Source organism: Capsicum annuum, chromosome 12 (assembly GCF_002878395.1).
Source record: "Capsicum annuum cultivar UCD-10X-F1 chromosome 12, UCD10Xv1.1, whole genome shotgun sequence".
Lineage (NCBI taxonomy): Eukaryota > Viridiplantae > Streptophyta > Magnoliopsida > Solanales > Solanaceae > Capsicum > Capsicum annuum.
Window position 1 is genome coordinate 22,601,863 of NC_061122.1, and position 15,985 is coordinate 22,617,847.

Consider the following 15,985-nt stretch of genomic DNA (forward strand, 5'->3'; position numbering starts at 1 on the left):
CAAATCCTACTCCAAAGTTGGGTAAATATATTGACGACGACCGCCTTTCACTAAATTGACGTGTAAGTTGAGAGTTATTAAAAATTGCGCCATTTTTGGGGAACAATTTGGCGTATAGAGTTAGTTTGGAATTTTAGTTTACTTGCTTGAATTTAAACTTGTAAATATTTGTTTAGTTTATTTTTTAATTTTCTTTTATTTTATTTTTATTTTTATTTTTATTTTTCTCATACCTTTCTTGAGATATTAGCCTGGATAGATGGTATTTTGAGTGATGACGATTCTTGTAATGATTCTTTTTATTATTGTGGGGGACCATATTTTGAGGCTTGCTGTCCAGATTTACCTGTAAGTTCATGGATGGGACCTTAACAATATGATGTGGATACTGTCCTACTTACTGTAACTTGGTGTTTGGCTTGTGTCAAAGTGATCATACTGAAGATATGTGTGCAATCATGATTCAAGTAAACAAATTGATGAGTTGGATCATGCCGCGACACTATATTAGGCGCTTCTTAGGAGTCAACCCAAGGTATTTTGTTGTTTGTATTTTTATTATGTGATTGGCATCATATCTTTGCACCCATGGTGCCACAGGTATGTTTCTGACTCTCTTGTTTTGGTTTGACACATTGGGGGTAATGTATGATTATAAGTTGAGGGTGGGACTACTTGTGGGTTTTGATGCCCTCTTGGGATTTTTGTTGTCGTGCCTCTTTTTCCCGGAGTCTTGTTCCTATTAGAGCTGGTATGTTTAGGCGTATTGTGATTTGTTGTAAAATATTGTAGTTGAATAGGAGAAATACAAGTACCTTAGGCAGTTAACATGTTTTTGTTAATTTTTGAACACTTCTCCAATGGTCTATTTTATAACTTTGTGATATGCATTTATGTATGACCACTGTGCATCTTGTTATGGAATTAGTACTAGTGACATGATAACCATTGCTAAACAATTACATGAACCGAATAGGTAGTAGCTTGTGATGTACCTTTGTGCTATGTTTGTGTGAGATACTACCTAGTTTCCGTTGTGTGTTAAATCCAAAATTTGCTCGGTTGGTCTTGCCTTGGTTGTTGGATAGCGATTAAGGGAGGATCATAGGCCGTTGTTGATATTAGTCCACTTTTAGCCTAAATAACCTTCCATGTGTGAATAATATCCCTTGACCCTGATTTTGAGCCTGAATGCCTATTCTTTTTATTATACATATCACTTTCCCATTTGTATCATAATGAACCTGTTTTGGCCCTGGTCCTTCTTGGACATTGTGCACTTTAACTTAGGCAAATAGCCTAAGTTGAGGGTGGCTATCATAGGAGTGCATGATGTAAAGTGAGTATGAAGAAGGGTAAAATAAAAAAATAAAAAAATATGCAAGGCTGGGTATGGTAGAAAAAGAATGAAAAACAAGAAATGATTGTCAAAAAAGACCGCACCCATTCGGAGTATATGTGATCAAGAAAGGAGAGAATTAGGTAAAGGTAAATAAGTGAGACCCCAAAAGTTAGTGTAGTGCCAAGTAGGCTTAGTCACCTTAAATATCATCGGGCATCATACCATCTTTTAACCTACGTTACAAGCCAAAGAAAAAGACCTATAGTGATCCTAGCTTACCTATCTAAAAACCTTGGTAATGAAAATAAGGGCAAGCTTATGGTATTTGGAATACATTGACTGGAACTTCTTTCTGAGAGTGAGTGTCTCTTGACCATCCCCACATTGACATGCTTGAGTTCACATATTAGTGAGAAGGGACCTCTTTGTTGTAAGGGCACACTGGTTACATTGCTAGTTGTTAACTTTTTTAGATAGTGTAATCTTGGTACATGCATGGTTGTGGTTGCTGAATTGATGCCATAGCTTGATTCCTGTGTGTCGCATTGTTGTCCTTCAATAATATGCACAGTTGTTTTTTAAATTAATTGACCTCAGAGATGGTGAAGATGTTTTGAGATCATATGGATGGTTGACTGCCAAATGTACTTTGTATCCTCTTGGTTGTGTTTTAGTTTCTTGAGGACAAGCAATTGTTTTAAGTTGAGGGTGTTGATGTGTGAGCAGATGCTAACATATTTGAGTCTTTTAACTGAGAATAATTGCAAAGTCTTAAGAACCTTTTGTTATTTTTGATTGTTTTCTCTTTGATAATGCAGTAAAAGTCAAGATGCAAGAGAACCAACAATAATGGAAGTAAAAGAGTTGATTTTAGAGCAAGTAGAGAGAGAAGTATAGCTGATGACTTATCTGATAAGTCATCAGCCTTGTGATAAGCTATCAGAGTCATCATTAGCTGGAGACAGTGTGAGAAAGTTGGAGCAAAAGTGTGATGACATCTCTAATAAGTCATCACAATTTTGATAATTCATTAAGAATCCCGTCAGCCTAAGGCAGTACATGATATTTGAAATAAAGAAGTGACGACATTATTTGATATGTCGTCAAAGACTTGATAAGCCGTCAGGATTTGCCGTCAGCCTAAGGAAGAAATCACCAAACTTGGAGGAGCTGACAACATCTCCTGATAAGCTGTCAGGTGTATGATAAGCCATAAAGAATGTCATCACACATTAGCAGAAGGCATGAAATGGGAATCAAGTTTGACGACATGGTCTGATAAGCTATCAGATCTCTGATAAGCCGTCAGACATGTCGTCAGCTAAGGAGAAAAATCTGAATTTTTGATTTCAAATTTTTCTTAAGTTACGAATATAAATAGAAACTTTTAGGGTTTTATTGAAGAGGGCTTAACATCTTGAAGTTATTCAAAAGACTACTTTACTTCTCTTTGGGGCTCAAAACTTAGAATTCAATTTTCAACTCTTTGATTTGGTTGTGGGAATTTTCTCTTAAACTTAAAAAAGAATCAACTTCAGTCTTCATCTTTTGTAAGTTTAATTACTTTGAATGATGATTATAATTACTTCTATCTCTTCCTTTTTCATGTCGAACTAAAACCCACAACTAGGGTTGTGAGATCTATGATTATTCCCCCATGGATTTAATAGGTTGTTAGGGTTTGAGTGATTGTGGGGACATCTTGATAATTCCTTTATTATGATTGTTATTTATTGGTTGCAAATAATAAATCTCCTCTTATGTTGATTTGCTCGAACTGATAAATAAACTAAAGGTAGCGAATTATCAACAAGGATTTGGGAAGGTTAAGCTCTCATCTAATGATTTATGCTATAACAAGATTGATCAACTTGAGATAAAATCAGTATGAATAGAATGATTTCCTAAGTTCGAGAGAATTAGGGAGTTCAACATGTAAGTAGGTTGAGAAACACTTAGATAGACTGTCGAAACTAATAATTTGGTGTTTCCCACAAGTCACAAGAATCCAATACCACAACTGTTATTCAATGAAGGATTATCATCATAGTAATCACAACCCTAGTTTCTCTATATCATTGATTTGAAATATTGTAGTTTTAGATTTGAGTTTTAAGGCAAATTGAAATGCTAATAACTTTTGTTCTATCCTTAAAGACCCCTATTTTGTCTTTTCGTGCCAGTTATTTGAATCTAACTTGTAGCTTTAGTTTCAAACTAGTTTAATCACCACTCACATTATTCCCTGTGGATTCGGCCTCGACTCCAAAGTTGGGTAAATATGTTGACGACGACCGCCTTGCACTATATTGATGTGTAAGTTGAGCGTTATCAATTATCCTTTTATAAAATTCTTGTTGTAGATGTCATATATAAGGGTAATGATGTGTAGCAGAATGTTGAAGCTGTATTTACACCCGAGTAGTAGTATATGTTAAAATGTCATGACCTATTGTTAGTGAGAAGAGACAAGAAGTTGGTTATATGAAATCATAAGGTTAGAAGTTAGAGTGAGGGTAACTTTTGCATAAATAAATAGTTTTGGTTATTTAATCGTGGATTGAGGAGTGGGTTGCCATTTTATAATGATAGACTGATGTGATAGCAATATTTGTAGATTTTGTGATAGCTTGTGAAGGAAGTGGCTGGTTATAATTATTATTTATTAAAAATAGGGAAGGATCTCAGAATTGATAGTTATGGTGGTTGTAGAAATTATTCATAAATTGTGAACAAAAAGGAGTAGACTAGTGAATAAGTTATGGGTAGAGACTCATTGGTGTTTATGGAATTTTGTGATAGTGAGAATGTATACATGGGTAAATAAGTATGATGTAAGAAATTAAAATATGTTGATTAGATTGAAATGGGTTATATCATAAGGTTAAGATCGACTATCCTTATTATGTGACTTTACCCTCTTTGATTGTCTTTTCTTTAGTAGTTGTAAACTAGTACTATGTAAGAATATAGGTAGTTGAATTTGAGGTTTAATAGTAATGTCATGGAGGGGATGTGATTGAAGGAAGTATCTAGGCAAAATAAAGTATTTGGGGTTGATTTCCCAATATGATGGATTAGTATAGCATGTGGCATATTTCATTGGTGGTACATGATTGACATTATATTATAGGCTTGAACGTTAGATATAAAATATGGTGGTAAGAGTGGTAGCTTAAGATTAATGATGCATGTTTTGTTGGAATTAATTAGCAGTCTTGATGTGATGTGTGAAGTGGCCTAGGTTGATAATTTATAAAAGGTTTAAGTGGTAATCGTGAGATATATGTGTACTTGAGGACTAGTGTTTAAGCGATGAATTATGGTTGTATCTTTGAGTGGATAAGAACGTGAGTAAAAAGGAATAAGTTGAACCCCAGGTAGTGCAGGTTGTTAAATAAAGTTTTATGTGTAAAGTGTTATGTGTACCTAGATTTAATTCTTGAATCTTGTAGTGTGGAGAGGTGTGGAAATTTTTTGTATAGTGTTCTTTAGAGTAGAATTGAGGATATATAGGTAGGCAATATGCGCCCTTGGTATAGGTTTACAGATTTCGGTAAGTTATAGGTTATGTGATTAGAGGTATGATGATAGTATTCTAAGGAATTAAAGATGGAGTGCTAAGTGTTTAGAAGTGTAGGTGTCTATTCCCATAAGAATATTAGTCGTAAGTTGATGACTTTGGGAGTAGAAGAATTTACTATTAGTGTCCCTGAAAGGGGATGTCTTAGAAAGAATTTGGTGTCCTTATATAAAAATTATTAAGGGGAGGTTTGTTCATGTGTGTATTGATACCCACTTCTGTGATAAGAAGTGTGAATGCATATGCTCATGAGAGTGAGAGTTGTAGAGTGATGTCTATTATTGAAAAACGAGGCCTTCAGAGTATAATTCCTCAAGGAGGGTTTAGAGTTTGAGTTTATGGTGATATCTCTTTTGCATTGAAAGCTGTGACTACAGATTTTGATGTGAGATTATGCCTGTAGGTCTAGGGGTGTGACTTTGGTCTAAGGGGGAGATGATGGATTAAAGTTGTTCCTGAATTTTTCTTGTGGTGTCCAGTTTCAAGTAAGAATCATGATAAATCAATTCCTATTCAAGCAAGCTCTTCCTACTTCAAATTGAGTGGACATCTACCAATGTCTTATGTATTTAAGTCCCGCCAATGTCTAAGGTTTGAGCTCTCTATGTAACTCATGTCATGTTCTGGCCTCTAAAATAGAAGCAATAATATCTCTCAGTGATCCAATATTCAATCTATTCGAGCTCTATGTTATGTTACCCATGATCCATAAAAGTGCATGTTACACATAATGCTTGATTCAAAGAAACTATGCTTTCCATACGTTATCGATCTATTTAATATCGAGATTACTCAAAGTTATAAAGTTTATGATAACTCATTGGAAAATTTTAGTTCTTTAAATGAGGATCAATCGCTTCAAGTGGAAAATCCTTGTCTTAGTTGGTAACTACATAAATTTTGGCTTTATGCCATATACCTCATGATATGTGCATCCATGTTTGTCCTTGTGGTCTATCCTAAGGAATCATGTTGTGTTGTGTTCGTGCAGAATGACTCTTTACTTATGATTCGAATACTTGATATATGAAGCACTTCGTGTCTATTCTATCATATCTTCACCTCATGTTGCTCCTTGAGTAGTGCAATAAGTATAAGTTGTGGTCTGACAAGTGTTACTTCCATTCATGATACTTATGCTTGGATCCCTTAATGACCCTCCGCATGTTAGTATGATGGTGGTTGTAGAAGCGTAGTAGTGTGTTTGGTGGGGGAGTAGATATTTTTGAAGATGAAAATTTTGATGTGATTTCTTGAGCTAAGGCTATAGGAGAAGAGAGAAGAAGGAGATGAACTTTTGTTACGTGAGATAGTTAAGAAGGGGTTATATGGCAAAAACTTTAGTGGAGAATGATTAAATTGGCTGGTTTTAGTAGGGAGATCCACGTAATGGGTGTAGTAATGATTAGGCTTGAATGTTGTAATTCTTGAAAATACAAACCAATGAGCTATAGGGTTAGTACTGCTTGATTTAAAACTAGAGTGTGTTTAACAGTAGTGATAAGATGAAGGAAATCTTCTTAAGTAGATGTAGAATATAGAGTCACATAGCTTAAACTAGCACCTCGTTTCTTCGAGTTAGGCATCAACATAGGAGTACTATGTAGTGGGACTCAAACTTGTGTGGTTAGATGCTCATTGGGAGAATCGTAAGTTGGAAATGATAGGCATGTAATTTATTGTTTGGGGTGTAGACAAGTAGTGTCTCTAAGTTTAAGTCTTTTCGTTGTATCTTGTAAGGTGGATAATGTTTTCTATTCTTATGTATCGTGAGAATCTCATATAATGTCTTGTCTAATCTTAATTAGGTCGAGGATTCTTAGTAAATTCATGTTTTGATAATGTGCCAGAAAACACATGCCAAGATCATGTCGACATCAAGTTTCGTTATCTCATGTTTGGTGCTTACACGTTTCCCTAAGGGTTATCTTGAAGCTCGTTGGCTGCCTTCGCATATTTTGTTGAGGAAAAATGTTCAATATGATGTTACGTTCTTTATTCTACACTTTTAGAGCTTCAAAAAGTCCCTACCCATCATTTGGGGATAATGATCCCAAGGGGGAGATAATGTAACACCCCAAACTTTCGGGCTAAACTTTGAACCATCCTTTTTACGCGTATAGAACCGAACCCAATGATTCTTTGTTAATATATGTGTGATGATCAATCCTATAGTGTGTGAATACCTTTGAATATGAATTGAGGTAAAAAAAATCCCCAAACTCAAAGACGAGTTGAAAACTCTTCTATCGATTAAGTTTTGATGAACATCTAAACTTGGGTCAAATTATATCGACCATAACTTTTAGTATATATCGAATTAGAGGTTCTACTATATATCAAATGAAAGGTTGTCGAGTCTTATTTCCAAAGAAACTAGTTTCACCTTAATTTGATAATGTAGTAGAAATTTATGCTCATTTTACTTTGTAGCATTTGTCTGCCAAAATTTGACGACGAGGCTGACGACTAATCAACTACGTGATGGCCTATCTGCCCTAGACGTCAGCCTAGGGTAGTAAGTTGTAAAATCTAGTCCAAAAGTGGTGACCTAGGTGATGACCTATCACCTGAGTGACGGGTTATCAACCATGGTCGTCAACTGATGAAAATTTGCTATTTCTTTGCTTTCTTTGGGGGTATTTTAGTCTTTTCCTCAACCTAAAAGCTACCCCACAAATATAAATTGTATCCTAAGCGTTATAATCCATTTTGCTATCAGTTTTCAACATTAAAATTCTCTCTTAACTCTCAAATACAAGATCAAACTAGGGTTTTCTCCAAGATCAAGAAATCAGGAAAAATCAATCCTTAAGTCTAAGATTTCCAAGGAACAAATCGAGATTTGAGTTCTACTCTTTAAACTAAGTCATCAAGGTATGTGGGTGTAATGCCCCGAGTCTGGTACCCTGGACGCTACACAATGTTCATAATCCCAAAGAACTACAAGCTAACGCATGACTGGTACTTACTACAGTAATTGTAAAATAATACTGAAATATTCAGAATAATGGGCTGAACTGCCATAAGGTTTAATACTGTAATAAATATGAATTAGGGCATATAAATACAGAAACTAAAATAACTGTCTGAACATGCTATAGTCTGAAAAAAAACTCTAAACTGTCTGAATAAGGAGTTGATGGGACATGTCCCCAACTAACTCCAACTGCTGAAATAAACTAAGTACTGAAGTACTGAAAATGTGAAATAACCATGTACTTGAACTATGAGGACTCACCACTGACTCTGATTGCTAAAATCTGAACTGTTAAGTGTAGTTGGGAACCTGAGCGTCCGAACCTATGGTATAAAACACCATAGCGCAAGAGAAAAGTATGCGTCAGTATGTGAGAATGTATTGGTATGCAAAGTGAGGTAAGACTGAATGCAAGGGTTCATATGCATGAACTATAACTGACTGAATAACATGGACATAACTGCATGAGAATACATGCATGAATACATAACTATAACCAAAATCATATGAATTATGAATTCTGCGTTACTGATAACATGGATTACTGACAACATGGATTACTTATAACTAATATACTGATTACTGAGTGACTGTGCCTGACAGTCCTGATTCTGATAGAACTAGCAAAGTTCCGTACTGAACCTATCCTTGGGTTCACTCGGTGCTGAATCCTACTCCTATATGAATAGACACTGAACTGATTATACTGAGTTGAACTAGACTGAGTTCATTGAGTTTCGTTGACTAACGAAATACTATTAAATTTTGATAACTAATAGAGTTTGCTAAGGATTTAACTGAATACTGAATTGGGAATGGACTGACACTGAGATTACTGAGTTTTCTTGAGTTCTGTAACTTACTGAATTCTACTGATCATGGCTTGACTGAGAGTATTTTGAAAACTAACATTGGCTCTAGGCACACAGCTAAATTATCGGGTATTAAATACCCCTAGGACTTGATAGCATGAAAATAATAAGACATGACCATTCTTGAACACGTGACCATAGTCATCAATTCACAATACAATCATTGAGGGATTTCACAAGCACTTGAAGGTCATGAGTTGGTACATGGATAGGGAAACCATGCAACATATCATAAATTCAAAATTTCAATCTCATGAACATTTTCTTAAATCATTACAAGACATAGCTTTAGCATGAAAGTCATGTTGAACATGTAGGTACATCATGAATTTATCATTGAGATCACAAATAAGTCATACTACACAATTCTTATTCACTTAGGTATTTTTACAAACACATGTAAGACATAACCTTTTCTAGAGCATGAATCAACAACTAATACATCATGGCTATATCAAGCACTTAAAATTTAAGGATTTAAATCCACATACTAACATAAAGTCATGAGAATTCAATAAAGATTCAATTTTGGAAATCAAATCACAACATAAACAGGTGTACAATCCAACCCGCAATATGGAATTCAAAATTCATATTTTGAAAAGGGTTTTTTTAGATCCAAGGGTGGATGGGACCCTTAGATGAACACTTTACATACCTTAGTAGATAATTTCTTGAAGGCTAATGGAGGAATTCTTGAGTTCCTAATTTGAAATTAATCTTCTACGGTTTCTTGTTCTTGAGCAATTGTGAAATAATGAATGTATTTAGATAAAAGAGGGATAAATTTCATATTATGAGGGCTGATGGTCGATGGAAAATGACATAATTACCCTTAAGGACACAGTCATTTAATGGCTAAAACTGGGCACTAACGCATTTGGCAATTCGGCATGTCGATGGCATTGATGTGATACTCGATGCGTCGTGCCATGATAGCACCATGTCTCAGTACTTTTGATTAGCAACCTGGAATAATATTAACCAATGCGATGGGCAACGCAGCGCACCAAGATCTCATTGGTCCACTATTTTGGGACTCCAAATGTGGCCTAAACGAGGTTCGACATATTTGAAACTTGTCCGAAAACACCTATTGACCTTCCTAATCATGAATTAATAGAATATAGATCCCTTAAAGGACATTAAGTTCATTAAATAAGATTTTCTACTTTTGAAGGTTAAAATAAACTAAGTCGGGAAACTTAGCTAGAATTTTTTCTAAGTCTGGGACCCCTTGACAAGCTTAAAGGACTGAATTAAGCTAGGAATTTTGTGAGATCTTACAATATCTTCTCCTTGGGAACATTCATCCTCGAATAAGACTGACTGAGATGGGAGAAATTATAACCTAAAGTATATATTGATCATGAATAATGGAAACATGATTACATGATTGACATTACTAATTTACTGAGATTCATACTTAGCATGCATATCTGATGCATAATTTCATGACTGAGCCGATACATGAATGCATGACTGGGAGTACTGATAGCTGATCATGCATATCTGATACATGAATATATGACTGAACTAACTCATGAACATAAGAATGAACATGCAATGGTAAAAGATACCAAGTTTGAAATGGAAAACTGAGAATAAAGCTGAATACCAAGTTTGTAACTAAAATCTAAACATGAAATGGAATAAGCTTAAGAAAAGCCATTACCTTGGGCTAAGTCTGAATTAGCAGAGAAGAGGTGAGGATACTTGGTCTGCATGTATGCTTCTGCTTCCCAAGTAGTTCCTTCAAAGGATTGATTCTGCCAAAGAACTTTGACTAGAGGGACTTCTTTGTTCCTCAGTCTGCGGGTCTGATAGTCAAGGATTTAGACTGGAATTTCCTTATAAGAGAGACTACTCTAAACATATATGCCATCTATAGGGAATACAACTGCTTAGTCACCTATGCACTTCTTTAGTAAGGAGACATAAAATACTGGATAGAATAAAGCTAGATCTGAAGGTAATTCGACCTCATAAGCTACCTTGCCGACACGACTGAGAATTTTGAAGGGAATGATATATCAGGGACTGACCTTTCCATTCTTGTCGAACCTCTTCACTCCCTTTATGGGAGAGATTTTCAATTACACATAGTCACCAATCTCAAACTCGAGATCCTTTCTACGCACATCTACGTATGATTTCTGTTGGCTCTGAGCTATGTTGAGCCTCTCTCTGATTAACTAAGCTTTATCTAAGGTATCAAATACCAAGTTAGGCCTTATAATTGTGGCCTCACAGACTTTAAACCAACCAATTAGAGATCTGCAGCTCTTTTCGTAGAGAGATTTAAATAGAGCCATCTAAATACTGGAATGATAGCTGTTGTTTTATGCAAACTAGATCAAAGGCAAGTGGTCATCCCAATTACCCATGAAATCAATTGGACATGTCCTTAGCATATCTTCCAAGGTCTGAATGGTCCTTTCTTCTTGACCATCCATCTGAGGATGAAAGGTTGTACTGAGGTGAACTTAGGTACCAAGACCCTTTTGGAATGCTTTCCAGAAATGAGAGGTGAACTAGGTATCTCTATCTAAGATAATAGACAATGGAACACTATAAAATCTGACCAACTATATGATATAGAGTTTGGCGTAATCCTCGGCTAAATAAGAGATATGGATTGGAAGGAAATGAGCTGATTTAGTCATTCTGTCTATAATGACGCAGAATAAATCATGCTGACGACAAGTATGAGGCAAACCCATCACAAAGTCCATGTTTACTTCTTCCCACTTTCAAGGTAAAATACTAAACTCCTGCATGGTCCCACTTGGTTTTTGATGCTCAATCTTAACTTGCTGATATGTTGAGAACTTAGCCACACACTCTGTAATATCTCTCTTCATCCCACTCTACTAATAGATCTCCCACAAGTTATGGTATATCTTGGTGGCCCCTGGATGAATAGAGTAACGCACATCATGCAATTCTGCAAGAATTTACTACCTTAAGTCATCAACACTTGGAACACACAAAAAACCCTGACAATGCAACACACCATCTCCTCCTTGGGAGAAAACCTCTACCTTCTGATCTCTGACTGATTCTTTTAGCTTAACTATACTCGGATTTCTATCCTAACTTTCCTTTACCTATGAAATTAGAGATGATTCAAAACTATTCTAAACCCATACACTGCCTTCTGCTGAATCGACAAAGCAGATACCTAGTCGGGCAAGCTGTTGAACTTTTTGAGCTAACTTCTTCTTACTGTCCTCAACATAGGAAACACTACCCATAGACAGTCTACTGAGAGCATCAAACACAACGTTAGCCTTGACCAAAAATGATATGACCAAGGAATGCTATTGACCCTAGCCAAAATTTGCACTTACTGAATTTGGAGAACAACTGATAATTTTTAAGGGTCTGCAATACTATTCTGAGATGGTCTGCATGATTATGCTCACTACGGGAATAGAAAAGAATGTCATCCATGAAGACTATGACAAACATGTCTAAGTACTACTTAAACACATGATTTATCAAGTGTATGAAAGCTTCTGGGGCATTGGTAAGACCAAATGACAGGACTAAGAATTTGAAGTGACCATATTAAGTACGAAAGGCTATTTTTGAAATGTCATATTCCCTGACTCTGAGTTGATGATAGCCTGATCTGAGGGCATCTTAGAGAAGTAACTGGCACCCTGGAGTTGATCAAACAAGTCATCGATTTTGGGAAGTGGATACTTGTTCTTGACTATGACCTTATTGAGCTGACGGTAGTCTATGCACATTCTAAAAGAACTGTCTTTCTTTTGCACGAATAGAATTGGTGCACCCCATGAGGATACACTTGGTCTGATGAACCCCTTGTTGAGGAGATCCTTCAACTATTCTTTTAGCTCTTTGAGTTTTGCTGGTGCCATTTTGTATGGCGGAATAGATATGGGTTGAGTATCTGGGAGAAGGTCTATGTCGAAGTCTATTTCCCTTTCGAGAGGAATTCCTAGATGATCTTTGGGAAAGATATCTAAATATTCATTTACTACTGGAACTAATTTAAGGTTGGGAGTTTTAGAACTAGAGTCCTCAACTTGAACAAGATAATAGACACACCTCTTAGATATTATTTTCCTTGCCCTTAGCTAGGAAACAAGCTGACCCCTGAAGGCTGAAGTATTACCCTCCACTCTAGGATATGTTCATTCAGAAACTGAAACTAGAAAATTCTATTTCTGCAGTCGACTATGGCATAGAAGGAATGAAGCCAATCCATGCCAAGCATGACATCAAAATCAGTCATCTCTAATTTGACTAAGTCTGCTGAAGTGACTTTCTGGAATACCAAAATTGGATAGTTCCTGTATACCTTCCGATCTATGATAGTTATACCCACTAGGGTAGAGATTGAGAAGGGCTCTACTAGAATTTTGGGACTGACTCCAAAATGAACTGCTATATAAGGATTAACAAAAGACAAGGAAGCTCCTAGATTTACCAAAGTATAAACATGTATATGAAAGATCTGTAATGTACCAGTGACCATATCAGGAAAATTATTCTGGTCCTATCAGGACTGGAGGGAATAAAGTCTTTTTGGGTGTTGCCCATTGGAAGCACTAGAAGTGGCACCTTGCTGATTCGAGCAACTAGACTGAGCTGAGGAACGATTAGGCTGAACCTGAAAACCTGACTAGGGACAATCTCTGACTCTTTGGCCTGGCTTTCCATATCCAAAACAAACATCACTGCCAGCTCTACAAATACCTTAATGGTACTTGCCACAAGTTTGACAAAGAGGATGAGTTCGACATTGCTAATACTGCCCTGAGACTTAGAGCCTGGCTCCCTATCTTTGTTACCATTCCTAAACTTAGGAACTGGAGCACTTGATGAGGAAGGAGATGGAGATGAGAACTTTGGGTGGAACTGAAAATGATTCCTACCCTCCGACTTAGGCTGAATAAAATTGAATCTACCTATTTTAGTTCTCTTATTCTTGTTTTCTCTCTCCTTATTCTTCTGCTCCTCTATCTGCTGAGCATGGACTATAAGCCTAGCTATGTCTATCTCACTAATCAGCATCACGGTCCTGCACTCCTTGACCATACTATCATTCACTCCATACAAAAACTTACTCATCTTAGCTCTACTATCTGCCACTACATGAGGATCATATCTAGCTAATTGAATAAACTTAAGAGAATACTCTTTCACTGTTATGTTGCCCTTCCTGAGGTTAATAAACTCTAACACCTTAGCTTCTTTCAGCTCTAGGGGAATGAATGTATCTAGAAAAATGATGGCAAACTTCTCCCAATCAATAGGCCCTGTATCTATAGCCCTCTCTGCTTTTCACTATTTGAACTAAGTGTGAGCCACATCCTGCAATTGATATGCAGCTAGCTCAGCACTCTGGATAGAATCCACTCCCATAATATCTATAACCTTCTATACTTCATCAAGGAATTCATGAGGGCCCTTATATGTCTTAAACCCGATGAAAGATGGAGGATTCATTCAGGTAAAGTCCCAAATCTTGGATGTAACAGAATTGGCCACTGGGTTGTTCGAAACAGCAGCTGGCCATTCATTCTGAGCAGCAACTGAATTAGCAAAAGTAGTGAATGCAACTCTACATTTTGCATGGGAGACATGTTCGCCTAAAAGATTAGGCTGAGGGGCTGGATGATCTCCTGTTCCTCTTCCTTGAGTCCTCTTTGGAGGAATTTTTCTGTATATGGAAGAGAAAGAAGGATTAGACTGAGAGTTTAACTGGAGCTTATGCTTACTCGCACGGCATGGGTACTGAAAGAAGGTAAACTATTCCTAAAACATCTCATAGCTTCCTGTACATAAATATGTCGTCCGACACACCCATGCATAAGACTATACTAGAGGTGGCCTTTCAGACTTCCTAGGACATTATTGAACCTGAGGCTCTGATACAAAGTTTGTAACACCCCGAGTCTGGCACCCGGATGCTACACGGTTTTCATAATCCCAAAGGACCCTAAGCTAACCCATGAATGGTACCTGCTGCAGTAACTATAAAATAAAGATAAAATATAAAGAATAATGGGCTGAACTACCAAAAGGTTCAATACTGTAATAAATTTGAAATAGGGTATATCAATACCAAAATTAAAATAACTGTCTAAACATGCATAGTCTGAAAAACCCTCCAAACTGTCTGAATAAAGAGTTGATGGGACATGTTCCCCAACTAACTCTAATTGCTAAAATAAACTAAGAACTGAAGTACTAAAATGATGAAATAACCATGTCCTCAAACTATGAGGACTCATCACTGACTCTGACTGCTGAAATCTAAACTGCTAAGAGCGATCGGGAACCTAAGCATCTGAACCTATGGTATAAAACACAATAGTATGTGTTCATATGCATGAGCTATAACTGACTGAATAACATGGATTTGACTGTGTGAGAATACATGCATAAATACATAACTGTAACTAAAATCATATGGATTATGGATTTTGAGTTACTGATAACATGGATTACTGACAACATGGATTACTGATAACTGATGTACTAATTTTTGAGTACCTTTACCTAACAGTCCTATTCTGATGGAACTAGCTGAGTTCCGTACTGAGCTGAGTGACTGTATCTGATAATCCTAAAAGTTTGTAGAACTAGCTGAGTTCTTTACTGAAGACTGAGACTGAGACTAAGAATGAGACTGTGGGAGATAGTCATCTAACAGATATTCCCCAAATAAGATATTATAGCTGAGTTGGGTTCCAATCAATACCCCAATTAGAAGATTATGATTTATACGACAAAATTACTAATGGATCAACAATTCCCATAAAGACAGTGGATGGAGAACAAGTGAAAAAGATAAGGAGTGAATTCACCCCAGAGGATCTTATTGCACTCAGAAAGAATGCAAAAGCCAAAAAACGTTCTTATTTGTGGTCTTGGTCCGGCCGAGTATAATAGAGTGTCTAAATTTACCACTGCTAAACAAATCTAGGATGCCTCAGTGAATGTACATGAATGTATTAGCCAAGTGAGAATATTCAGAATTGCCTTACTTCTCGTTGAATATGAGGATTTCAAAATAAAGGAAAATGAGTCACTATAAGAAATTATAACTAGGTTGATATCACGACCCGAGACTACCCCCTAGTCATGATAATGGTGCTTACGACCACAAGTGACCACAAGCTAACCCATGAGCTGGTACCTACTATGAGCACTGAACAAAATAGTAA